General features: G+C 46.2%; 1 long non-coding RNA gene across 1 annotated transcript; it reads right to left on the reverse strand.

Annotated features, from left to right (window-relative positions):
• LOC309622404 lies at positions 1-25,517 on the reverse strand. The gene is made up of 3 exons (XR_014240835.1): positions 25,382-25,517; positions 12,697-12,834; positions 1-146 (listed from the first exon to the last, which is right to left on the reverse strand). It is a non-coding gene; the product is annotated as an uncharacterized lncRNA (long non-coding RNA).
• Positions 25,518-26,563: the final 1,046 nt, after the last annotated feature.

Here is a 26,563-nt window from a genome sequence, read left to right on the forward strand (position 1 = left end):
TCACTTACCAGGGACTGACTTCTCCCTTGATTCCTCTGTAGTGATGGAGACTTCCCCGCTGATGAAAAATTCCCTGGGATTGCAACCTCCAAGCCAGACAGCTTTCCTATGGAATGACAGAGAACTTGTCAAGGTGAAACACCAGTCTGCGGGAGAAAGGGAAGAAGAGAATGATGGAAATCGTTTCTGGGAAACTATTTTTACATTATGTGTTGTTTGTTCCCGGTAAATAAACTGAAATCTTCTTAACAGTACAACAAAATCTAAACCACTAAAGCCAACAATACAGGAGTATAACGTTCGACAAAAATTTCTTTGGCTGCGCAGCATGTGGGATCTTAGCTCCCCAACCAGGGATTGAACCCACGCCTGCTGCATTGGAAGCGCAGAGTCTTCACCACGGGACCACCGGGGAAGTCCCAGGACTATCACTTTTAAAGGAGAAGGTACAAACCCCTCGGTTCTATGAACTGGAGATTTTTAGTAAGAAGTCAATATATTTGTTGTTAGGCACATTTTATGTTAGGCTGTCTCCCTGCACAGGATGCAGGCGCCTTGAGAATGGAAGTCATATCCCTCTATAGTACGTCCTCTTCTTTCTGCTTTGCAGTTTGCTGCTCCACTTGTTCAACCCCACCTAGTAATAACCTATACTTCCCTTGTTCCTGTTTTCCCATCTGGAAAACAGACAAAAGGCAACCAAACAACGCAAAGGTCTCAACAAATAAGGGATATCCAAAACCAGAGATGGCCAGAACTTCTGTACCCCTGATGAAATAGTCCTCATACAAAACCTGATAATCAAATTCCTTAATGCTAGGAATCACAGTGAAAAATAGTATCTGAACTGACTTCTGTCAGATGAGTGAGAACTAAGGTTAATTCAGTGTATCTGAAGCATAGAAAGTGAGGGCAAAAGTGGCACAAGATGGGGCTAGAGAAGCAGAGAGGATTCTAGACCACGCAGAGTCTTAAAGGCCAACAGTGTGTTTTCTATTCTCAAAACAATGTTTGTGAGCGATGTTTATGAGCAACGTTCCAACTTGCTTTGAAGGTTTCTTGTGTGAAGAGTGGATTGGAAGGAAACAAGATATATGGACACCAGTTAGGACCTAATCGCAACAGACAGGCAAGTTCAGTATTAGGAAGTTGAGGAAGAGCTGGCTGACAGATTCCAAAGAAATTCAGGAGATGAACTGAAGCGGGCTTAATGGGGTAGGAGATGGAGGAAAGGAAGGTCTTAGGGAATTCAAGGGTTTACTGCACACATGAGCAAAGTCTCAAAATTAATCATTTGAACGTACAGAGGCGGATCTCCCAAATGACACCGGTTAGGAAGCAACGGTACGCCCTTTAGAATTCCTAGAGACAACACAAATCAACTGTTTCGATGGAAAATTCGGCGGGACTCTTGATTTCCATGGGAATACAGAGAAAAGAGACACTGATCTGGCTTGCAGGTATATTTAGGAAGTTGTTAGCCGGACATCACCTACTAGTATCATGTAAGTAGGCCGTCCGAAGTAGGAAGCTTAGGGGAAAAACCTGGAGGAAAACTTAAAAGCTTAAGCCACACCTCTACACTACACCACCTTTCACAATTTCTTCTCAGATAAGCATCATCCCCATCAGTGAAGAAACTCGTTCGTACCTCATAATAGGAAAAACAGGCCTAAAGATTCAATGTGTGTCTTGGGAGGTCCCATCTATGCGATATCTTCCTGGGACCAGAAAAGGCCCCAGGAAGATCCATCTCTGCACCCCTGAAAGCTTACCACCAAGGAAAATGACTAGGTCCATAGATTTCCTCCCTCAAACCAGCTTACTCACACATAGATCATTAGCAACTCCGCCCTTACTCACATTATCACAGTCACAAGAGTGGTTAGGGAGAAAAGCACTAACCAGGGGAACTAAAACAGAGGCAATCCAGGCCAAGCTGGGCTGGTGGCAGATATCTGCTCCTTACGCTCGGGTGCATAATGCGACTCACCACAGTGCCTTTTTCACAGACCCTTTTGAACGTTTCTCCACAGAATCCAACAGCTCAAGTTAGTTCATGACGCTTCAAGGTCAACAATCGTCAAGAGAAAAACATGCAATATGTCTTACAATGTTGGATTCCTTACAAACAGGACAAGGAGATAACCATGTAGACAAAACCAGAGCATTTGAAAACATCTGTATTCTACAAACACACCAGTGAATGCTATAAATAAGGTACTATGACATAAAAACAAAATGAAAACTAGATGTGAGACTGTTCTCTTCAGTGTACAGACTTCATGGCAGTTGCTGCACACTATCTAGCTACTTAGATCTTTAACTCTCTGTTCTGTTAATACCAAATGAGGCCCAAGTGTGTCAACCTGTTTCCCACAGAAACCAAAAAGTCTACATGCATCTCTTTTCTCCTGTGCCCTTTCACCTTACCTGCTCCCAATTCTCCACCAACGTCCTCCTCTTTCTCTAATTATTCTCCTCTTCATTTTGCTTGGCCTTGCCCCCAAGCATGCAAGACAGAGAGTCCTAGAGGTCCAAGATTCTAGAGTGGCTGTTTGCAAGGCGGAGGAGATTACAGTAACTGCCACACTGTATATACTTCTGTGCAAAGAAAAAGGGACAGTGTTCAGAATGTCTCTCACATATAACAAGAGCTGGAGATGGCAGGATACCTGTGTGGCCCAAGGAACTAGAGCTAGCAAATTATGGGCCAAACAATTGCAACCAAAGGCTGGAAGAGGAAAGGTCTGCAACCAGCTCTGTCTCCTAGCTCTCTGGTATTTGCTGCCAACGGGCAGAGTCTATTTCGTGAAGCATCAAGCACTGAAAAGAAGACTCCTGCTGCTGGAAGTTGACAGGAAGTAACGTCCAATGCAAGATCAAGGCTTGTCCTCGAAGCAATGCCCATAATGGAAGAAAAAAAAAAAAGGAGAAAGCGGAAGAGAAATGTTAAGTCGCAAGTCCAACCTGGCCCCCAGCCTAGCCCAGCCCAAGGAAGGTAGGAGTCAAGGAGAAGAAACTAAAAGAGAAGAGCCTTGGACCACAACATTCTCCACAAGGTACACTCAACAAACTTCACCCTACTCTTGAACCAAGTTACAAAGAGAGCTTCTTAATCCCTACTTTGGCTGGCTCCTTAAAAGCTGCTATCAGTTCACTCATTAGACACATATGATTTCAGAACAACTGTAATAGTTCAAACTAGATGGCTCTTTCCTTCCTAAGGATTATTAATTAAAGAAGATCTATATAGCTCTAAGTATATGATACATAAAATAGAATACTCTGTAGAATATAAGTAACTCTTAGTTCAGTGTATTAATGAACGTCTGTAAGAAATGTTGCAATGATTTCCCTAATGGAAGAGCCTGGGGGAGGTAAATCTGTCTTCTAGGATTTCCTCCCCAGAGCTCAGAAACTCAGGTGTTGTTTTAGCTCTCCTACACTCTCTTCACCCAAGCCCGCCTTCCTGTTGGGGATCGGACCTCCCTATTGGCTCTCTCATACCTTTCAACTGCCTGCTTTGTGACATCACTCTCCTACCAAACCTACTACCACTTGGTAGAGTCTTGGGGTTTCCGTGGAGCTGTTTGGACCAGTAACCAGTGACCTCTGTACTGGACACGTGCGCCGTTCAGCTGCAGCCACTCGGACATCCTCTAGTGTTGTCTCCTCATCCCTGGTACCTGCAGTGGATGCTTCCTCTTCTCTGACCATGTCAGGTAAGAAAAGAAACGTTGGAAAGTTTTGCGTTCGATTTCTTTTGCCCCTAAATTGAGTAGGAGATTCAAAATAGCATGGAATAATGAGGGAAAGTATTGAACTACACGTCTGGAGACCTAATTTCAGTTTTGACTTTGACGTTTACTATCTGTGTGACTTTGGACAAATCACTGGCTGTCTCACAAAGCCTGTTGCTTTCCTTAACTGTTACGTTAGGATACCACGTTGGGTTGATCACTCTGATCCCCTTCTTTTCCAGTATTGAGCCTTAAAGGGTACCCATGTAGAAAACGAAATCAGACACTTCTCAAGAGTGTTTCAACAGAAACATAGAAAAGCCAGGGGACATAGAAAACTAGCAATATATACCAAGATGTTTCATCTCTAATGGTCTCCCTCCACTAGGATTTCGACTAGTTGAAAAGAGAGAATAGGGAGAGAGGATGGAGAGTACTGGGCTCTACAGGGAGGCACAGAGTCGAGCGTAAGGAAGTTTAGGATGGTTTTCATTAGCACAGGCCAACAGGCACCAAGAGATGGGAGAAAATGTAAGAATGAAGAGGGAAAGCATAGAGGAGCTCTCAAGAAAAACGGAGTTTGCAATGGAATGCTGATGGGAACCAAAGATTTTCAATTAAAGCAGAAACAGCACAGAGGGAAACCTGCTCAGAGCAGGGCAAAACCAAGTTGATGGTAGCAAACCCTTACATTAACAGACTAAGAAGGAAAGTAAGGCCAGAACAGGGGATCACCAGGAAAGGCAGCTTATCAGAAAAGTCATACTCCGTTTTCTTTCTTTTATTGCCTCTCTGAATACAGTTGGCCACTTGACAGTTTTGAATATAAACATTTTAGAAATACGTTTTAGAAATGATGCCTCCTATAAACAAGCAACCACAGTGGTTATCTAGGGGGCTGCTTTTCAGTGTTTTATTCTTTCTAATTTTTAAACTAGGTAGACATTTCACCAATTCAACATTTTAAGTGATATCTTCTAAATTGAATCAGAAGGACTATTTTCCTTGGTGTGATATGTAGGTTCTAAGGCAAGGCTGCTTTTCATTTTTACAGTTATTTCCTTCCTAACACAGAGAGCACATTGATCAACAGCCATCGTTCGCTTGTAGATCTTAGCTACCGAAGAAGAAGAAGAAGAAGAAGAAAAAGTCAAGCCCCACATCTCTAATTCCCCCCACTTAGGGAATTCCCTGGCGGTCCAGTGCTTAGGACTCGGTGCTTTCACGGCCAGGGCCACGCGGCGCGGCCAAAGAAACAAAACAAACAAACATCCACATTTATCGAAAACCATATTGTGGAGTCCTGTGGATTTTCTTACATTTGAAAATCTTTTTTAATTGGATTCTAGGCATGATGGTTTTTTGAGGTTTTGGGATGCCATCTTCTTGGATGCTGAAGATGATTCTAATCTAAGTTCTAGGATAAATCCAAAAACCTTCCTGATACATTTTAAGCTTCCTTTCTGCTTATTATATAAGCTATATTCATTGAAATATATATTTCTCCTAGGCTTAATACCTCTTACTTGCTGGGTAAAAATATGAAGGAGCACAATAATGAAACTCTTTTACACTTATTATTTTGCTGTCTGCTTCGTACCGGTTTTCATTGAAATACTTGTCTATATGTGTTGTGGCTACCTATACATGCACATTTATTGCATTCTGTTGCTTGTTATGCATTTTTTACTGACATACCTTCTCTGTCTGTATGCATTGGCTAGGAATTCATTCACCTCTATCACCTCCATCGTGTCTTCTGGTTAATAGTATTCACTAAAATAGAGTGGGCAAAATTCACTTTCATAATATTGCATGGATGGTACAGAATGCCATTTGTTAGTAAATTCATTAGGCTTCGATACTTGCCACATACCCCAGTTTTCATTAATATCTATGGATTTCTTTTTCGTTAACGTAATATGCTTGTCATGATTTTTCTTTGTCTTTCTAGAACTTATTGTATCTTCCTCCATATAAATCATACGCAATAGATCAGCTTATTCATCTATTAATTATTACTGCTATTATTATTGGTGGTGGTGTTATAACCACTTTACAGGTGAGGAATCTGAAGTAATCAGATAACTCTTCCCTTTCCAAAAGCACTTAAGAAATCCACTTTCGGGTAATCATTTTGAGGTAGGATGAGAAACCAGGCTTGAAGAGGGCAAAAATGACTCTTTCAATTCACCAGTTGGACTGAGCTGTACGTCACCTCTAGGTAATAGCGTGGGAACTGCACAAGCAAAGGGAGACACTGAAGACGACAATGGTAACAGCCGTACTGTTTTCTAATGGACAAAAAAAATGCCTATATTATAAGTTCTATTTCTCCTGCTTTCTGGCAGTATCATGCTCAGAGTGGAGTCCTGGCAAGGAAGTCAGGATACTTAGGTTCTGAAACCTGGTAATGATACTAACATAATGAGAGAACTTGAACAAGTCAACCCGACCTCTCTGAGCCTCAGTTTCCTTACTCACGAAATGAGACTGAGAACATCGAAGTTCTCTAAGGGCCTCCTAGTTCTAAAATGCTTCCAGTCTAGGAAATAGCATAGAAGTCAATACGAGTGCAGGCTGAAGGGAAAGACAGGGCAGGGAGAAGGTTGCTTCCAGCCTAGAGAACAATCTCTGAACCACACCACTTGGCTCTTCTGCCCGTCTGTGCCCAAGATGGGAGCACAGGCAGTTAATAGAGAAGAGTGGAAAACTGCTCAGTCCTTACAGCCATCATTAACTGTCTGATTTTGGGTTTCTCAGGAAGTAGTGATAGTAGAGGTGTCCTGATAGCAAGAACCTTCAGATGATGCCGTTCCTCAAACGTAGTGAGAATTTCTCAACCTCCCTGAGTTTTTCATGACCCTCTTGTTCTTACAGAAAATTTCCAACATCCATCTCTACTTGGAACTCTAAATTCTCTGCAGCATTCTCCTCCTGTGGTGAGCAATGCAACTTCCCTAACACGAAGTGTCTGCAACTTCTCCAGAGTCTCTGCCCCTGCCGTCAGTTCGGCATCGGCTACCGGTACCCCTTTCCAGACACTCATGGGTAGTGCCTACCTTTACCAACATTCTAGCACGACTATGTTATCTGGAGTTACTGACCACAGCCAGATCTCCACTTCAGCTGCTTCCTATCCAGGTGTTCTTGAGTGGGACATCACAGCAAGCACTGAAAAGAATTCTTCTTCACTCGGAGACTTTACTCTGGCACTCACTGACCGCCACACAGCTGCCTCCTCCATGTTTCTGGCAGCCCAGTATGATAAAACTTCAGACGCCAAGAACATGGTCCCTCTACATCCATCGCTTTCTGCCAGCCTTGCTCAGGGAACACCATCTCAGATTCCAAATCAGGGGCAGAGCCGCCTGTCACTTCCCTGCCAGGACGGAAGCCAGGTATATTACTATAACCAAGGCACACTGGGGTCTTTACTGTATGGAGAACTTGGCTCCTGCCCGCAATCCTACGGCTCGGCGTCATACACAGGAAGTCGGGCCTCTGGGCAACCAGAAATGGGAATGGGACTGAAGGAGATTCAGCCCACAAATATCCGACCACCAGCTTCCACCTCTGCAGTCTGCCACCCTGTGTCTGCTCAACGCATCACAGAAACAAGTTTTCAAGGTGAGTATAACAAACGCCAGAGAAAGTTGAAGAATGAGGTCGGCATTCAAAAATGGGGTCAAATCGACAGCTGGGAAGGGGTGTAGAGGCAGGTAGAATTTAGATCCTGAGCCTTTAATAACCACTACCTTCGCTCAGTGCCCTCTGTTTTTAGACTCTATATGAGAACACCTAGGGCTTCCCTGGTGGCGCCGTGGTTAAGAATCCGCCTGCCAATGCAATGCGGGGGACACGGGTTCGAGCCCTGGTCTGCGAAGATCCCACATGCCGTGCAGCAACTAAGCGCATGTGCCACAACGACGGAGCCTGCATTCTAGAGCCCGTGAGCCTCAACTACCGAAGCCCACGTGCCTACAGCCCATGCTCCGCAACAAGAGAAGCCACCGCGATGAGAAGCCCGCACACCGCAACCGAGAGTAGCCCCCGCTAGCCGCCAACTAGAGAAAGCCCGTGCACAGCAATGAGAGACCCAGTGCAGCCAAAAAAATAAATACGTAGAATAAATAAGTTCAAACAGTAAATAAATACATAAACATAAATTACAAAAAAAAGAACACCTAATGCAGGTGGGAAGGTGGGAGGGCCACTGTAGAGGTCATCTATGCTACATGTACAAGAACGCCGAGAGCACACCAATCGGTACCACACTTTTCACTGCTGTAGCCGATCGTTCCCCCTGTACTGCCACACTGTAGCACTCCCTTCCCTCATCTACTGCTATAGTCTCTTCGGAAGGTGTTTCAGAACTCTTGTTATGTGAGTGCCAGTTGAACTGTCCTCACTTCCTTCATTTATACCAGGATTGAAGACCTTGTGGTCCGAGATCCTGTCCAGAGAGCAAGCAGGCTAAGACTCTGTCTTTGTTGATGTATTTCATCAGCAAGGGCTCTACCCCCTCTCCTAGTTCATGGTGTGACGTGTTCTTGGCCTCTCGGGAAAGTGGGGAGAATGGAAAGGACCCTATATGAGAATGCTAGGCTTTGTAAAACATTTCAGGTTTTTAAAAATAAGACTCATTTTGTATTGGACTTATAACAGTCCTATGAAATACAAAGCGAGCCGAGAATCAGCGACAGGAAAGGCTCACCAGTAAGAATTACAACAGTCACCGCTTACCTCGTAGCATAGGGCACTGTCCATGATCCTTAAGAAGAGTTAGTAGAAATGCCTTGCCCATCTTGCCCCTGAACCCCTTGAAAGGTACACGACTGCTGTGTTGGTGTTTAGGGGGAGCATCTCACTTACCAGGGACTGACTTCTCCCTTGATCCCTTTGTAGGGATGGAGACCTCCCCCCTGGTGATGAAAAATTCCCTGGGATTGCAACCTCCAAGCCAGACGTTTTGTGTGACACAAAGTCAAGAACTCCCCAAGTCCTGCAGTAGCAGAAACAGCCACATACTTGAGAGTAACCCACCATCTGAACTTGGGGACATTTCAGTGACAGCTCCAGTCCAGAGTGCCAGGCGTCTCCTGGCCCTGCCTCCAGCTCCAAGCCAGGGACAAATAGAGAGTAAGCACGTGGATGATATCAAAACCAAGCTTTCAAAGCCTCTGGATGCCTACCAGATCCCAACAGAGAACCAAGATCCTCCACTACTCCCTTTAGGAATCCCTGATATTCACCAGCCGCTGGCCTGCACCGATCCCCTCAGCCAAGAGGAGCAGCCTGGTTCTGAAAATGCTGATCTGGGAGAGAACAGCCGGAGTCGTCAGGACCTAGGGACACTTGAAAATGGGATTGAACCTAGCAGTGGTCTTGCAGACATTACTACACTGGCGGAGGATATTCACCTTCCCCAGCTCTTTAATCCTTTGAAAGATCTTGATCAATCCCAAGGTCCCAACGTGATCAAAGCTAAAGACACCAGAGCCATTAAGGTGAATCAGGTGCAGGAAAAGCCAAGTGTCATAAAGGTTCCCTCTGATCAACCCAGGAAGAACAAACAGAAAGCCTCTGAGCCTATCAGTGGCGCTCCCAAGGCCAAAATCCAGCCAAAGAATCCAGAGTGCCCGTTAGGGGGAGAAGTGGTTACATGCCACGCTGCAGTCAGTGACAGGGCTCCTGTGAACACGGCCAAGCACTCTCAAGGCAAACCTCAGAAAGCTGCATCCAGAAAGATCAGCAAAACTAAGAGCCACGGGCAGGAAAAGACCAAAAGGACCAGAGGGAGAAACAAGGCTGAGGAGAACAAGCAGTCAGGGAACAAAGTCAAGGCAGAAGAGAAGCCAGCAATCCCCCACACGAAGCGAAAGGAACACCAAACTGAGCTTCTCCAACAGAGCTTTCAAAAGCCTCGAACCTCCCTTGGCGTGCGCATGCTGGAGTCTGTGAAGGTTCTTCATGCGCTGGGGAAGAAGAATGAGACGAAAACTGGGCTCTCTTCCTGTCGGCTCTTGGGAAAGTCAAGCAACCCCAAAGACCCCCAGCCACCCCCAGCTATCCAGCCATGGCGGCATACCCCACGTGAGGGGAAGGGTCCTGAGAAAACGCAAGTCCAAGCCCAGAAACCAGACAGCAGTGCTGAAACAGAGTGTCCGTCTCCAGCCCAGTATGAGCGGCCTCCTCCTGGGAAGGTCAAGTTGATACCTCTGCCTTTTTCTGCCTGGGACAAGCCTCAAGCTCGACCCGCTCCTCGGAGGCCACAGTCTCTGGCCTCACATCGGCCTGCTGGGGCTTACCGTGCCCAGCCTGGTTCTACTGACTCAGCTCAACCTGCTGCAGCCAATTCATCCCAGCCAGCTCCTGCCTCTTTGCCAGGCCCCGCCAAACCAGCTCAGCCAACTGTGACCAACCCAACCCAACCGGCTTGGACCAACCATACCCAGCCTCGTGTCCCTCAGTCTGCTGCTCCTAGGCCTGCACCCTCCAAAACTTCATCTGGCGCTCCTCTCCAGCGGGAGCCTGTTCCCCCTGCTGTGAATAAGCGCCAGTCCCCACCCAAGCTCCAAACCCAATTTCTACTCCAAGACTTCAGCAAGCAACGAGTTCCATGGAGGGAACCCAACGTGCCTGAGCCAGTCATGTCAAAGCCCATCGAACAAGAGCAGAGGCCAGAGCGAGAGGCCATGAAGAGGCGGGCTCAACAACAACGGGAGAATGCTGCCAGATACACCTCTTCGGGCAAGCTGCAATTTTTCACCGAGAGGGAAAACGAAATGGAAATTGCCGACTACTACGGATACGTCAAGTGAGAGCTGCTAGGATTCTTGGTGCCACCTTGGCTACCAGCTGTTCTTCCATACACAGGTAAGACAGGTATAGAACTGAATAAGTAAATGGAATACAATTAATAGACGAGTAACAAACCTTTCGAATTTTCAGATGCTGCTAACTGGGGCGTGAGAAAGGAAGGACTGAAAGTTGGATGGGAGAATGAAGGAAAGGGGTAAAAACTGAGCAAAGAGGAAGGAACTTGGCCCAGGGCTAGGAAGGCCAAAAGAGACGTATGGATTTAGGAAAGGAAGCAGGAGCGAGGATGAAATGGCAGAAGTAAAAAGCAGGGTCAGAGGTCTGGGTTGAAAGAACACAATTGGAGTAGAGTTGAAGGTGACAGAAGATGAGTCTAGGTTTACTAGGAGAAATAGAAAAAGTCTCTCGGGGACGCTGGCCTTAAGTCTCACAACCACCAGATAGGTATTTCAGAAAACAAGAGGTTCAGGACACATCTCTGAAAGGTCTGAGTTGCCTTATTCAGGTGTGACTGTAGTGGGGGAATAGGGAAATCTACCAGAGAAGTGGCTAGGGCTCAGAGTTATCCTAGGGGCAGCTGACGACAGGGGCAGAGCCAAGGGAACTGCTGGATCAGGAGGCCCACGAACAAAGCAGGGGCATAGCCGCCTGTCACTTCCCTGCCAGGAAGGAAGCCAGGTATATTACTGTAACCAAGGCACACTGGGGTCTTTACTGTATGGAGAACTTGGCTCCTGCCCGCAATCCTACGGCTCGGCGTCACACACAGGAAGTAGGGCCTCTGGGCAACCAGAAATGGGAATGGGACTGAAGGAGATTCAGCCCACAAATATCCGACCACCAGCTTCCACCTCTGCAGTCTGCCACCCTGTGTCTGCTCAACGCATCACAGAAACAAGTTTTCAAGGTGAGTATACAGACGGCAGAGAAAAGTTGAACAATGAGGTCAGCATTCAAAAATGGGGTCAAATCGACAGCTGGGAAGGGGTGTAGAGACAGGTAGAATTTAGATCCTGAGCCTTTAATAACCACTACCTTCTCTCAGTGCTCTCTGTTTTTAGACTCTATATGAGAACACCTAGGGCTTCCCTGGTGGCGCCTGCCAATGCAGGGGACACGGGTTCGAGCCCTGGTCTGCGAAGATCCCACATGCCGTGCAGCAACTAAGCGCATGTGCCACAACGACGGAGCCTGCATTCTAGAGCCCGTGAGCCTCAACTACCGAAGCCCACGTGCCTACAGCCCATGCTCCGCAACAAGAGAAGCCACCGCGATGAGATGCCCGCACACCGCAACCGAGAGTAGCCCCCGCTAGCCGCCAACTAGAGAAAGCCCGTGCACAGCAATGAGAGACCCAGTGCAGCCAAAAAAATAAATACGTAGAATAAATAAGTTCAAACAGTAAATAAATACATAAACATAAATTACAAAAAAAAAGAACACCTAATGCAGGTGGGAAGGTGGGAGGGCCACTGTAGAGGTCATCTATGCTACATGTACAAGAACCCCGAGAGCACACCAATCGGTACCACACTTTTCACTGCTGTAGCCGATCATTCCCCCTGTACTGCCACACTGTAGCACTCCCTTCCCTCATCTACTGCTATAGTCTCTTTGGAAGGTGTTTCCGAACTCTTGTTATCAGAGTGCCAGTTGAACTGTCCTCACTTCCTTCATTTATACCAGGATTGAAGACCTTGTGGTCCGAGATCCTGTCCAGAGAGCAAGCAGGCTAAGGCTCTGTCTTTGTTGATGTATTTCATCAGAAAGGGCTCTACCCCCTCTCCTAGTTCATGGTGTGAAGTGTTCTTGGCCTCTCGGGAAAGTGGGGAGAATGGAAAGGACCCTATATGAGAATGCTAGGCTCTGTAAAACATTTCAGGTTTTTAAAAATAAGACTCATTTTGTATTGGACTGACAACAGTCCTATGAAATACAAAGAAGGCCGAGAATCAGTGACAGGAAAGGATCACCAGTAAGAACTACAGCAGTCACCGCTTACCTCGTAGCATAGGGCACTGTCCGTGATCCTTAAGAAGAGTTAGTAGAAATGCCTTGCCCATCTTGCCCCTGAACCCCTTGAAAGGTACACGACTGCTGTGTTGGTGTTTAGGGGGAGCATCTCACTTACCAGGGACTGACTTCTCCCTTGATTCCTCTGTAGTGATGGAGACTTCCCCGCTGATGAAAAATTCCCTGGGATTGCAACCTCCAAGCCAGACAGCTTTCCTATGGAATGACAGAGAACTTGTCAAGGTGAAACACCAGTCTGCGGGAGAAAGGGAAGAAGAGAATGATGGAAATCGTTTCTGGGAAACTATTTTTACATTATGTGTTGTTTGTTCCCGGTAAATAAACTGAAATCTTCTTAACAGTACAACAAAATCTAAACCACTAAAGCCAACAATACAGGAGTATAACGTTCGACAAAAATTTCTTTGGCTGCGCAGCATGTGGGATCTTAGCTCCCCAACCAGGGATTGAACCCACGCCTGCTGCATTGGAAGCGCAGAGTCTTCACCACGGGACCACCGGGGAAGTCCCAGGACTATCACTTTTAAAGGAGAAGGTACAAACCCCTCGGTTCTATGAACTGGAGATTTTTAGTAAGAAGTCAATATATTTGTTGTTAGGCACATTTTATGTTAGGCTGTCTCCCTGCACAGGATGCAGGCGCCTTGAGAATGGAAGTCATATCCCTCTATAGTACGTCCCTCTTCTTTCTGCTTTGCAGTTTGCTGCTCCACTTGTTCAACCCCACCTAGTAATAACCTATACTTCCCTTGTTCCTGTTTTCCCATCTGGAAAACAGACAAAAGGCAACCAAACAACGCAAAGGTCTCAACAAATAAGGGATATCCAAAACCAGAGATGGCCAGAACTTCTGTACCCCTGATGAAATAGTCCTCATACAAAACCTGATAATCAAATTCCTTAATGCTAGGAATCACAGTGAAAAATAGTATCTGAACTGACTTCTGTCAGATGAGTGAGAACTAAGGTTAATTCAGTGTATCTGAAGCATAGAAAGTGAGGGCAAAAGTGGCACAAGATGGGGCTAGAGAAGCAGAGAGGATTCTAGACCACGCAGAGTCTTAAAGGCCAACAGTGTGTTTTCTATTCTCAAAACAATGCTTGTGAGCGATGTTTATGAGCAACGTTCCAACTTGCTTTGAAGGTTTCTTGTGTGAAGAGTGGATTGGAAGGAAACAAGATATATGGACACCAGTTAGGACCTAATCGCAACAGACAGGCAAGTTCAGTATTAGGAAGTTGAGGAAGAGCTGGCTGACAGATTCCAAAGAAATTCAGGAGATGAACTGAAGCGGGCTTAATGGGGTAGGAGATGGAGGAAAGGAAGGTCTTAGGGAATTCAAGGGTTTACTGCACACATGAGCAAAGTCTCAAAATTAATCATTTGAACGTACAGAGGCGGATCTCCCAAATGACACCGGTTAGGAAGCAACGGTACGCCCTTTAGAATTCCTAGAGACAACACAAATCAACTGTTTCGATGGAAAATTCGGCGGGACTCTTGATTTCCATGGGAATACAGAGAAAAGAGACACTGATCTGGCTTGCAGGTATATTTAGGAAGTTGTTAGCCGGACATCACCTACTAGTATCATGTAAGTAGGCCGTCCGAAGTAGGAAGCTTAGGGGAAAAACCTGGAGGAAAACTTAAAAGCTTAAGCCACACCTCTACACTACACCACCTTTCACAATTTCTTCTCAGATAAGCATCATCCCCATCAGTGAAGAAACTCGTTCGTACCTCATAATAGGAAAAACAGGCCTAAAGATTCAATGTGTGTCTTGGGAGGTCCCATCTATGCGATATCTTCCTGGGACCAGAAAAGGCCCCAGGAAGATCCATCTCTGCACCCCTGAAAGCTTACCACCAAGGAAAATGACTAGGTCCATAGATTTCCTCCCTCAAACCAGCTTACCTCACACATAGATCATTAGCAACTCCGCCCTTACTCACATTATCACAGTCACAAGAGTGGTTAGGGAGAAAAGCACTAACCAGGGGAACTAAAACAGAGGCAATCCAGGCCAAGCTGGGCTGGTGGCAGATATCTTGCTCCTTACGCTCGGGTGCATAATGCGACTCACCACAGTGCCTTTTTCACAGACCCTTTTGAACGTTTCTCCACAGAATCCAACAGCTCAAGTTAGTTCATGACGCTTCAAGGTCAACAATCGTCAAGAGAAAAACATGCAATATGTCTTACAATGTTGGATTCCTTACAAACAGGACAAGGAGATAACCATGTAGACAAAACCAGAGCATTTGAAAACATCTGTATTCTACAAACACACCAGTGAATGCTATAAATAAGGTACTATGACATAAAACAAAATGAAAACTAGATGTGAGACTCTTCTCTTCAGTGTACAGACTTCATGGCAGTTGCTGCACACTATCTAGCTACTTAGATCTTTAACTCTCTGTTCTGTTAATACCAAATGAGGCCCAAGTGTGTCAACCTGTTTCCCACAGAAACCAAAAAGTCTACATGCATCTCTTTTCTCCTGTGCCCTTTCACCTTACCTGCTCCCAATTCTCCCCCAACGTCCTCCTCTTTCTCTAATTATTCTCCTCTTCATTTTGCTTGGCCTTGCCCCCAAGCATGCAAGACAGAGAGTCCTAGAGGTCCAAGATTCTAGAGTGGCTGTTTGCAAGGCGGAGGAGATTACAGTAACTGCCACACTGTATATACTTCTGTGCAAAGAAAAAGGGACAGTGTTCAGAATGTCTCTCACATATAACAAGAGCTGGAGATGGCAGGATACCTGTGTGGCCCAAGGAACTAGAGCTAGCAAATTATGGGCCAAACAATTGCAACCAAAGGCTGGAAGAGGAAAGGTCTGCAACCAGCTCTGTCTCCTAGCTCTCTGGTATTTGCTGCCAACGGGCAGAGTCTATTTCGTGAAGCATCAAGCACTGAAAAGAAGACTCCTGCTGCTGGAAGGTGACAGGAAGTAACGTCCAATGCAAGATCAAGGCTTGTCCTCGAAGCAATGCCCATAATGGAAGAAAAAAAAAAAAGAGAAAGCGGAAGAGAAATGTTAAGTCGCAAGTCCAACCTGGCCCCCAGCCTAGCCCAGCCCAAGGAAGGTAGGAGTCAAGGAGAAGAAACTAAAAGAGAAGAGCCTTGGACCACAACATTCTCCACAAGGTACACTCAACAAACTTCACCCTACTCTTGAACCAAGTTACAAAAAGAGCTTCTTAATCCCTACTTTGGCTCCTTAAAAGCTGCTATCAGTTCACTCATTAGACACATATGATTTCAGAACAACTGTAATAGTTCAAACTAGATGGCTCTTTCCTTCCTAAGGATTATTAATTAAAGAAGATCTATATAGCTCTAAGTATATGATACATAAAATAGAATACTCTGTAGAATATAAGTAACTCTTAGTTCAGTGTATTAATGAACGTCTGTAAGAAATGTGGCAATGATTTCCCTAATGGAAGAGCCTGGGGGAGGTAAATCTGTCTTCTAGGATTTCCTCCCCAGAGCTCAGAAACTCAGGTGTTGTTTTAGCTCTCCTACACTCTCTTCACCCAAGCCCGCCTTCCTGTTGGGGATCGGACCTCCCTATTGGCTCTCTCATACCTTTCAACTGCCTGCTTTGTGACATCACTCTCCTACCAAACCTACTACCACTTGGTAGAGTCTTGGGGTTTCCGTGGAGCTGTTTGGACCAGTAACCAGTGACCTCTGTACTGGACACGTGCGCCGTTCAGCTGCAGCCACTCGGACATCCTCTAGTGTTGTCTCCTCATCCCTGGTACCTGCAGTGGATGCTTCCTCTTCTCTGACCATGTCAGGTAAGAAAAGAAACTTTGGAAAGTTTTGCGTTCGATTTCTTTTGCCCCTAAATTGAGTAGGAGATTCAAAATAGCATGGAATAATGAGGGAAAGTATTGAACTACACGTCTGGAGACCTAATTTCAGTTTTGACTTTGACGTTTACTATCTGTGTGACTTTGGACAAATCACTGGCTGTCTCACAAAGCCTGTTGCTTTCCTTAACTGTTACGTTAGGATACCACGTTGGGTTGATCACTCTGATCCCCTTCTTTTCCAGTATTGAGCCTTAAAGGGTACCCATGTAGAAAACGAAATCAGACACTTCTCAAGAGTGTTTCAACAGAAACATAGAAAAGCCAGGGGACATAGAAAACTAGCAATATATACCAAGATGTTTCATCTCTAATGGTCTCCCTCCACTAGGATTTCGACTAGTTGAAAAGAGAGAATAGGGAGAGAGGATGGAGAGTACTGGGCTCTACAGGGAGGCACAGAGTCGAGCGTAAGGAAGTTTAGGATGGTTTTCATTAGCACAGGCCAACAGGCACCAAGAGATGGGAGAAAATGTAAGAATGAAGAGGGAAAGCATAGAGGAGCTCTCAAGAAAAACGGAGTTTGCAATGGAATGCTGATGGGAACCAAAGATTTTCAATTAAAGCAGAAACAGCACAGAGGGAAACCTGCTCAGAGCAGGGCAAAACCAAGTTGATGGTAGCAAACCCTTACATTAACAGACTAAGAAGGAAAGTAAGGCCAGAACAGGGGATCACCAGGAAAGGCAGCTTATCAGAAAAGTCATACTCCGTTTTCTTTCTTTTATTGCCTCTCTGAATACAGTTGGCCACTTGACAGTTTTGAATATAAACATTTTAGAAATACGTTTTAGAAATGATGCCTCCTATAAACAAGCAACCACAGTGGTTATCTAGGGGGCTGCTTTTCAGTGTTTTATTCTTTCTAATTTTTAAACTAGGTAGACATTTCACCAATTCAACATTTTAAGTGATATCTTCTAAATTGAATCAGAAGGACTATTTTCCTTGGTGTGATATGTAGGTTCTAAGGCAAGGCTGCTTTTCATTTTTACAGTTATTTCCTTCCTAACACAGAGAGCACATTGATCAACAGCCATCGTTCGCTTGTAGATCTTAGCTACCGAAGAAGAAGAAGAAGAAGAAGAAAAAGTCAAGCCCCACATCTCTAATTCCCCCCACTTAGGGAATTCCCTGGCGGTCCAGTGCTTAGGACTCGGTGCTTTCACGGCCAGGGCCACGCGGCGCGGCCAAAGAAACAAAACAAACAAACATCCACATTTATCGAAAACCATATTGTGGAGTCCTGTGGATTTTCTTACATTTGAAAATCTTTTTTAATTGGATTCTAGGCATGATGGTTTTTTGAGGTTTTGGGATGCCATCTTCTTGGATGCTGAAGATGATTCTAATCTAAGTTCTAGGATAAATCCAAAAACCTTCCTGATACATTTTAAGCTTCCTTTCTGCTTATTATATAAGCTATATTCATTGAAATATATATTTCTCCTAGGCTTAATACCTCTTACTTGCTGGGTAAAAATATGAAGGAGCACAATAATGAAACTCTTTTACACTTATTATTTTGCTGTCTGCTTCGTACCGGTTTTCATTGAAATACTTGTCTATATGTGTTGTGGCTACCTATACATGCACATTTATTGCATTCTGTTGCTTGTTATGCATTTTTTACTGACATACCTTCTCTGTCTGTATGCATTGGCTAGGAATTCATTCACCTCTATCACCTCCATCGTGTCTTCTGGTTAATAGTATTCACTAAAATAGAGTGGGCAAAATTCACTTTCATAATATTGCATGGATGGTACAGAATGCCATTTGTTAGTAAATTCATTAGGCTTCGATACTTGCCACATACCCCAGTTTTCATTAATATCTATGGATTTCTTTTTCGTTAACGTAATATGCTTGTCATGATTTTTCTTTGTCTTTCTAGAACTTATTGTATCTTCCTCCATATAAATCATACGCAATAGATCAGCTTATTCATCTATTAATTATTACTGCTATTATTATTGGTGGTGGTGTTATAACCACTTTACAGGTGAGGAATCTGAAGTAATCAGATAACTCTTCCCTTTCCAAAAGCACTTAAGAAATCCACTTTCGGGTAATCATTTTGAGGTAGGATGAGAAACCAGGCTTGAAGAGGGCAAAAATGACTCTTTCAATTCACCAGTTGGACTGAGCTGTACGTCACCTCTAGGTAATAGCGTGGGAACTGCACAAGCAAAGGGAGACACTGAAGACGACAATGGTAACAGCCGTACTGTTTTCTAATGGACAAAAAAAATGCCTATATTATAAGTTCTATTTCTCCTGCTTTCTGGCAGTATCATGCTCAGAGTGGAGTCCTGGCAAGGAAGTCAGGATACTTAGGTTCTGAAACCTGGTAATGATACTAACATAATGAGAGAACTTGAACAAGTCAACCCGACCTCTCTGAGCCTCAGTTTCCTTACTCACGAAATGAGACTGAGAACATCGAAGTTCTCTAAGGGCCTCCTAGTTCTAAAATGCTTCCAGTCTAGGAAATAGCATAGAAGTCAATACGAGTGCAGGCTGAAGGGAAAGACAGGGCAGGGAGAAGGTTGCTTCCAGCCTAGAGAACAATCTCTGAACCACACCACTTGGCTCTTCTGCCCGTCTGTGCCCAAGATGGGAGCACAGGCAGTTAATAGAGAAGAGTGGAAAACTGCTCAGTCCTTACAGCCATCATTAACTGTCTGATTTTGGGTTTCTCAGGAAGTAGTGATAGTAGAGGTGTCCTGATAGCAAGAACCTTCAGATGATGCCGTTCCTCAAACGTAGTGAGAATTTCTCAACCTCCCTGAGTTTTTCATGACCCTCTTGTTCTTACAGAAAATTTCCAACATCCATCTCTACTTGGAACTCTAAATTCTCTGCAGCATTCTCCTCCTGTGGTGAGCAATGCAACTTCCCTAACACGAAGTGTCTGCAACTTCTCCAGAGTCTCTGCCCCTGCCGTCAGTTCGGCATCGGCTACCGGTACCCCTTTCCAGACACTCATGGGTAGTGCCTACCTTTACCAACATTCTAGCACGACTATGTTATCTGGAGTTACTGACCACAGCCAGATCTCCACTTCAGCTGCTTCCTATCCAGGTGTTCTTGAGTGGGACATCACAGCAAGCACTGAAAAGAATTCTTCTTCACTCGGAGACTTTACTCTGGCACTCACTGACCGCCACACAGCTGCCTCCTCCATGTTTCTGGCAGCCCAGTATGATAAAACTTCAGACGCCAAGAACATGGTCCCTCTACATCCATCGCTTTCTGCCAGCCTTGCTCAGGGAACACCATCTCAGATTCCAAATCAGGGGCAGAGCCGCCTGTCACTTCCCTGCCAGGACGGAAGCCAGGTATATTACTATAACCAAGGCACACTGGGGTCTTTACTGTATGGAGAACTTGGCTCCTGCCCGCAATCCTACGGCTCGGCGTCATACACAGGAAGTCGGGCCTCTGGGCAACCAGAAATGGGAATGGGACTGAAGGAGATTCAGCCCACAAATATCCGACCACCAGCTTCCACCTCTGCAGTCTGCCACCCTGTGTCTGCTCAACGCATCACAGAAACAAGTTTTCAAGGTGAGTATAACAAACGCCAGAGAAAGTTGAAGAATGAGGTCGGCATTCAAAAATGGGGTCAAATCGACAGCTGGGAAGGGGTGTAGAGGCAGGTAGAATTTAGATCCTGAGCCTTTAATAACCACTACCTTCGCTCAGTGCCCTCTGTTTTTAGACTCTATATGAGAACACCTAGGGCTTCCCTGGTGGCGCCGTGGTTAAGAATCCGCCTGCCAATGCAATGCGGGGGACACGGGTTCGAGCCCTGGTCTGCGAAGATCCCACATGCCGTGCAGCAACTAAGCGCATGTGCCACAACGACGGAGCCTGCATTCTAGAGCCCGTGAGCCTCAACTACCGAAGCCCACGTGCCTACAGCCCATGCTCCGCAACAAGAGAAGCCACCGCGATGAGAAGCCCGCACACCGCAACCGAGAGTAGCCCCCGCTAGCCGCCAACTAGAGAAAGCCCGTGCACAGCAATGAGAGACCCAGTGCAGCCAAAAAAATAAATACGTAGAATAAATAAGTTCAAACAGTAAATAAATACATAAACATAAATTACAAAAAAAAGAACACCTAATGCAGGTGGGAAGGTGGGAGGGCCACTGTAGAGGTCATCTATGCTACATGTACAAGAACGCCGAGAGCACACCAATCGGTACCACACTTTTCACTGCTGTAGCCGATCGTTCCCCCTGTACTGCCACACTGTAGCACTCCCTTCCCTCATCTACTGCTATAGTCTCTTCGGAAGGTGTTTCAGAACTCTTGTTATGTGAGTGCCAGTTGAACTGTCCTCACTTCCTTCATTTATACCAGGATTGAAGACCTTGTGGTCCGAGATCCTGTCCAGAGAGCAAGCAGGCTAAGACTCTGTCTTTGTTGATGTATTTCATCAGCAAGGGCTCTACCCCCTCTCCTAGTTCATGGTGTGACGTGTTCTTGGCCTCTCGGGAAAGTGGGGAGAATGGAAAGGACCCTATATGAGAATGCTAGGCTTTGTAAAACATTTCAGGTTTTTAAAAATAAGACTCATTTTGTATTGGACTTATAACAGTCCTATGAAATACAAAGCGAGCCGAGAATCAGCGACAGGAAAGGCTCACCAGTAAGAATTACAACAGTCACCGCTTACCTCGTAGCATAGGGCACTGTCCATGATCCTTAAGAAGAGTTAGTAGAAATGCCTTGCCCATCTTGCCCCTGAACCCCTTGAAAGGTACACGACTGCTGTGTTGGTGTTTAGGGGGAGCATCTCACTTACCAGGGACTGACTTCTCCCTTGATCCCTTTGTAGGGATGGAGACCTCCCCCCTGGTGATGAAAAATTCCCTGGGATTGCAACCTCCAAGCCAGACGTTTTGTGTGACACAAAGTCAAGAACTCCCCAAGTCCTGCAGTAGCAGAAACAGCCACATACTTGAGAGTAACCCACCATCTGAACTTGGGGACATTTCAGTGACAGCTCCAGTCCAGAGTGCCAGGCGTCTCCTGGCCCTGCCTCCAGCTCCAAGCCAGGGACAAATAGAGAGTAAGCACGTGGATGATATCAAAACCAAGCTTTCAAAGCCTCTGGATGCCTACCAGATCCCAACAGAGAACCAAGATCCTCCACTACTCCCTTTAGGAATCCCTGATATTCACCAGCCGCTGGCCTGCACCGATCCCCTCAGCCAAGAGGAGCAGCCTGGTTCTGAAAATGCTGATCTGGGAGAGAACAGCCGGAGTCGTCAGGACCTAGGGACACTTGAAAATGGGATTGAACCTAGCAGTGGTCTTGCAGACATTACTACACTGGCGGAGGATATTCACCTTCCCCAGCTCTTTAATCCTTTGAAAGATCTTGATCAATCCCAAGGTCCCAACGTGATCAAAGCTAAAGACACCAGAGCCATTAAGGTGAATCAGGTGCAGGAAAAGCCAAGTGTCATAAAGGTTCCCTCTGATCAACCCAGGAAGAACAAACAGAAAGCCTCTGAGCCTATCAGTGGCGCTCCCAAGGCCAAAATCCAGCCAAAGAATCCAGAGTGCCCGTTAGGGGGAGAAGTGGTTACATGCCACGCTGCAGTCAGTGACAGGGCTCCTGTGAACACGGCCAAGCACTCTCAAGGCAAACCTCAGAAAGCTGCATCCAGAAAGATCAGCAAAACTAAGAGCCACGGGCAGGAAAAGACCAAAAGGACCAGAGGGAGAAACAAGGCTGAGGAGAACAAGCAGTCAGGGAACAAAGTCAAGGCAGAAGAGAAGCCAGCAATCCCCCACACGAAGCGAAAGGAACACCAAACTGAGCTTCTCCAACAGAGCTTTCAAAAGCCTCGAACCTCCCTTGGCGTGCGCATGCTGGAGTCTGTGAAGGTTCTTCATGCGCTGGGGAAGAAGAATGAGACGAAAACTGGGCGCTCTTCCTGTCGGCTCTTGGGAAAGTCAAGCAACCCCAAAGACCCCCAGCCACCCCCAGCTATCCAGCCATGGCGGCATACCCCACGTGAGGGGAAGGGTCCTGAGAAAACGCAAGTCCAAGCCCAGAAACCAGACAGCAGTGCTGAAACAGAGTGTCCGTCTCCAGCCCAGTATGAGCGGCCTCCTCCTGGGAAGGTCAAGTTGATACCTCTGCCTTTTTCTGCCTGGGACAAGCCTCAAGCTCGACCCGCTCCTCGGAGGCCACAGTCTCTGGCCTCACATCGGCCTGCTGGGGCTTACCGTGCCCAGCCTGGTTCTACTGACTCAGCTCAACCTGCTGCAGCCAATTCATCCCAGCCAGCTCCTGCCTCTTTGCCAGGCCCCGCCAAACCAGCTCAGCCAACTGTGACCAACCCAACCCAACCGGCTTGGACCAACCATACCCAGCCTCGTGTCCCTCAGTCTGCTGCTCCTAGGCCTGCACCCTCCAAAACTTCATCTGGCGCTCCTCTCCAGCGGGAGCCTGTTCCCCCTGCTGTGAATAAGCGCCAGTCCCCACCCAAGCTCCAAACCCAATTTCTACTCCAAGACTTCAGCAAGCAACGAGTTCCATGGAGGGAACCCAACGTGCCTGAGCCAGTCATGTCAAAGCCCATCGAACAAGAGCAGAGGCCAGAGCGAGAGGCCATGAAGAGGCGGGCTCAACAACAACGGGAGAATGCTGCCAGATACACCTCTTCGGGCAAGCTGCAATTTTTCACCGAGAGGGAAAACGAAATGGAAATTGCCGACTACTACGGATACGTCAAGTGAGAGCTGCTAGGATTCTTGGTGCCACCTTGGCTACCAGCTGTTCTTCCATACACAGGTAAGACAGGTATAGAACTGAATAAGTAAATGGAATACAATTAATAGACGAGTAACAAACCTTTCGAATTTTCAGATGCTGCTAACTGGGGCGTGAGAAAGGAAGGACTGAAAGTTGGATGGGAGAATGAAGGAAAGGGGTAAAAACTGAGCAAAGAGGAAGGAACTTGGCCCAGGGCTAGGAAGGCCAAAAGAGACGTATGGATTTAGGAAAGGAAGCAGGAGCGAGGATGAAATGGCAGAAGTAAAAAGCAGGGTCAGAGGTCTGGGTTGAAAGAACACAATTGGAGTAGAGTTGAAGGTGACAGAAGATGAGTCTAGGTTTACTAGGAGAAATAGAAAAAGTCTCTCGGGGACGCTGGCCTTAAGTCTCACAACCACCAGATAGGTATTTCAGAAAACAAGAGGTTCAGGACACATCTCTGAAAGGTCTGAGTTGCCTTATTCAGGTGTGACTGTAGTGGGGGAATAGGGAAATCTACCAGAGAAGTGGCTAGGGCTCAGAGTTATCCTAGGGGCAGCTGACGACAGGGGCAGAGCCAAGGGAACTGCTGGATCAGGAGGCCCACGAACAAAGCAGGGGCATAGCCGCCTGTCACTTCCCTGCCAGGAAGGAAGCCAGGTATATTACTGTAACCAAGGCACACTGGGGTCTTTACTGTATGGAGAACTTGGCTCCTGCCCGCAATCCTACGGCTCGGCGTCACACACAGGAAGTAGGGCCTCTGGGCAACCAGAAATGGGAATGGGACTGAAGGAGATTCAGCCCACAAATATCCGACCACCAGCTTCCACCTCTGCAGTCTGCCACCCTGTGTCTGCTCAACGCATCACAGAAACAAGTTTTCAAGGTGAGTATACAGACGGCAGAGAAAAGTTGAACAATGAGGTCAGCATTCAAAAATGGGGTCAAATCGACAGCTGGGAAGGGGTGTAGAGACAGGTAGAATTTAGATCCTGAGCCTTTAATAACCACTACCTTCTCTCAGTGCTCTCTGTTTTTAGACTCTATATGAGAACACCTAGGGCTTCCCTGGTGGCGCCTGCCAATGCAGGGGACACGGGTTCGAGCCCTGGTCTGCGAAGATCCCACATGCCGTGCAGCAACTAAGCGCATGTGCCACAACGACGGAGCCTGCATTCTAGAGCCCGTGAGCCTCAACTACCGAAGCCCACGTGCCTACAGCCCATGCTCCGCAACAAGAGAAGCCACCGCGATGAGATGCCCGCACACCGCAACCGAGAGTAGCCCCCGCTAGCCGCCAACTAGAGAAAGCCCGTGCACAGCAATGAGAGACCCAGTGCAGCCAAAAAAATAAATACGTAGAATAAATAAGTTCAAACAGTAAATAAATACATAAACATAAATTACAAAAAAAAAGAACACCTAATGCAGGTGGGAAGGTGGGAGGGCCACTGTAGAGGTCATCTATGCTACATGTACAAGAACCCCGAGAGCACACCAATCGGTACCACACTTTTCACTGCTGTAGCCGATCATTCCCCCTGTACTGCCACACTGTAGCACTCCCTTCCCTCATCTACTGCTATAGTCTCTTTGGAAGGTGTTTCCGAACTCTTGTTATCAGAGTGCCAGTTGAACTGTCCTCACTTCCTTCATTTATACCAGGATTGAAGACCTTGTGGTCCGAGATCCTGTCCAGAGAGCAAGCAGGCTAAGGCTCTGTCTTTGTTGATGTATTTCATCAGAAAGGGCTCTACCCCCTCTCCTAGTTCATGGTGTGAAGTGTTCTTGGCCTCTCGGGAAAGTGGGGAGAATGGAAAGGACCCTATATGAGAATGCTAGGCTCTGTAAAACATTTCAGGTTTTTAAAAATAAGACTCATTTTGTATTGGACTGACAACAGTCCTATGAAATACAAAGAAGGCCGAGAATCAGTGACAGGAAAGGATCACCAGTAAGAACTACAGCAGTCACCGCTTACCTCGTAGCATAGGGCACTGTCCGTGATCCTTAAGAAGAGTTAGTAGAAATGCCTTGCCCATCTTGCCCCTGAACCCCTTGAAAGGTACACGACTGCTGTGTTGGTGTTTAGGGGGAGCATCTCACTTACCAGGGACTGACTTCTCCCTTGATTCCTCTGTAGTGATGGAGACTTCCCCGCTGATGAAAAATTCCCTGGGATTGCAACCTCCAAGCCAGACAGCTTTCCTATGGAATGACAGAGAACTTGTCAAGGTGAAACACCAGTCTGCGGGAGAAAGGGAAGAAGAGAATGATGGAAATCGTTTCTGGGAAACTATTTTTACATTATGTGTTGTTTGTTCCCGGTAAATAAACTGAAATCTTCTTAACAGTACAACAAAATCTAAACCACTAAAGCCAACAATACAGGAGTATAACGTTCGACAAAAATTTCTTTGGCTGCGCAGCATGTGGGATCTTAGCTCCCCAACCAGGGATTGAACCCACGCCTGCTGCATTGGAAGCGCAGAGTCTTCACCACGGGACCACCGGGGAAGTCCCAGGACTATCACTTTTAAAGGAGAAGGTACAAACCCCTCGGTTCTATGAACTGGAGATTTTTAGTAAGAAGTCAATATATTTGTTGTTAGGCACATTTTATGTTAGGCTGTCTCCCTGCACAGGATGCAGGCGCCTTGAGAATGGAAGTCATATCCCTCTATAGTACGTCCCTCTTCTTTCTGCTTTGCAGTTTGCTGCTCCACTTGTTCAACCCCACCTAGTAATAACCTATACTTCCCTTGTTCCTGTTTTCCCATCTGGAAAACAGACAAAAGGCAACCAAACAACGCAAAGGTCTCAACAAATAAGGGATATCCAAAACCAGAGATGGCCAGAACTTCTGTACCCCTGATGAAATAGTCCTCATACAAAACCTGATAATCAAATTCCTTAATGCTAGGAATCACAGTGAAAAATAGTATCTGAACTGACTTCTGTCAGATGAGTGAGAACTAAGGTTAATTCAGTGTATCTGAAGCATAGAAAGTGAGGGCAAAAGTGGCACAAGATGGGGCTAGAGAAGCAGAGAGGATTCTAGACCACGCAGAGTCTTAAAGGCCAACAGTGTGTTTTCTATTCTCAAAACAATGCTTGTGAGCGATGTTTATGAGCAACGTTCCAACTTGCTTTGAAGGTTTCTTGTGTGAAGAGTGGATTGGAAGGAAACAAGATATATGGACACCAGTTAGGACCTAATCGCAACAGACAGGCAAGTTCAGTATTAGGAAGTTGAGGAAGAGCTGGCTGACAGATTCCAAAGAAATTCAGG

Source organism: Balaenoptera borealis, assembly GCF_965194805.1.
Source record: "Balaenoptera borealis genome assembly, contig: HAP1_SCAFFOLD_2483, whole genome shotgun sequence".
NCBI lineage: Eukaryota > Metazoa > Chordata > Mammalia > Artiodactyla > Balaenopteridae > Balaenoptera > Balaenoptera borealis.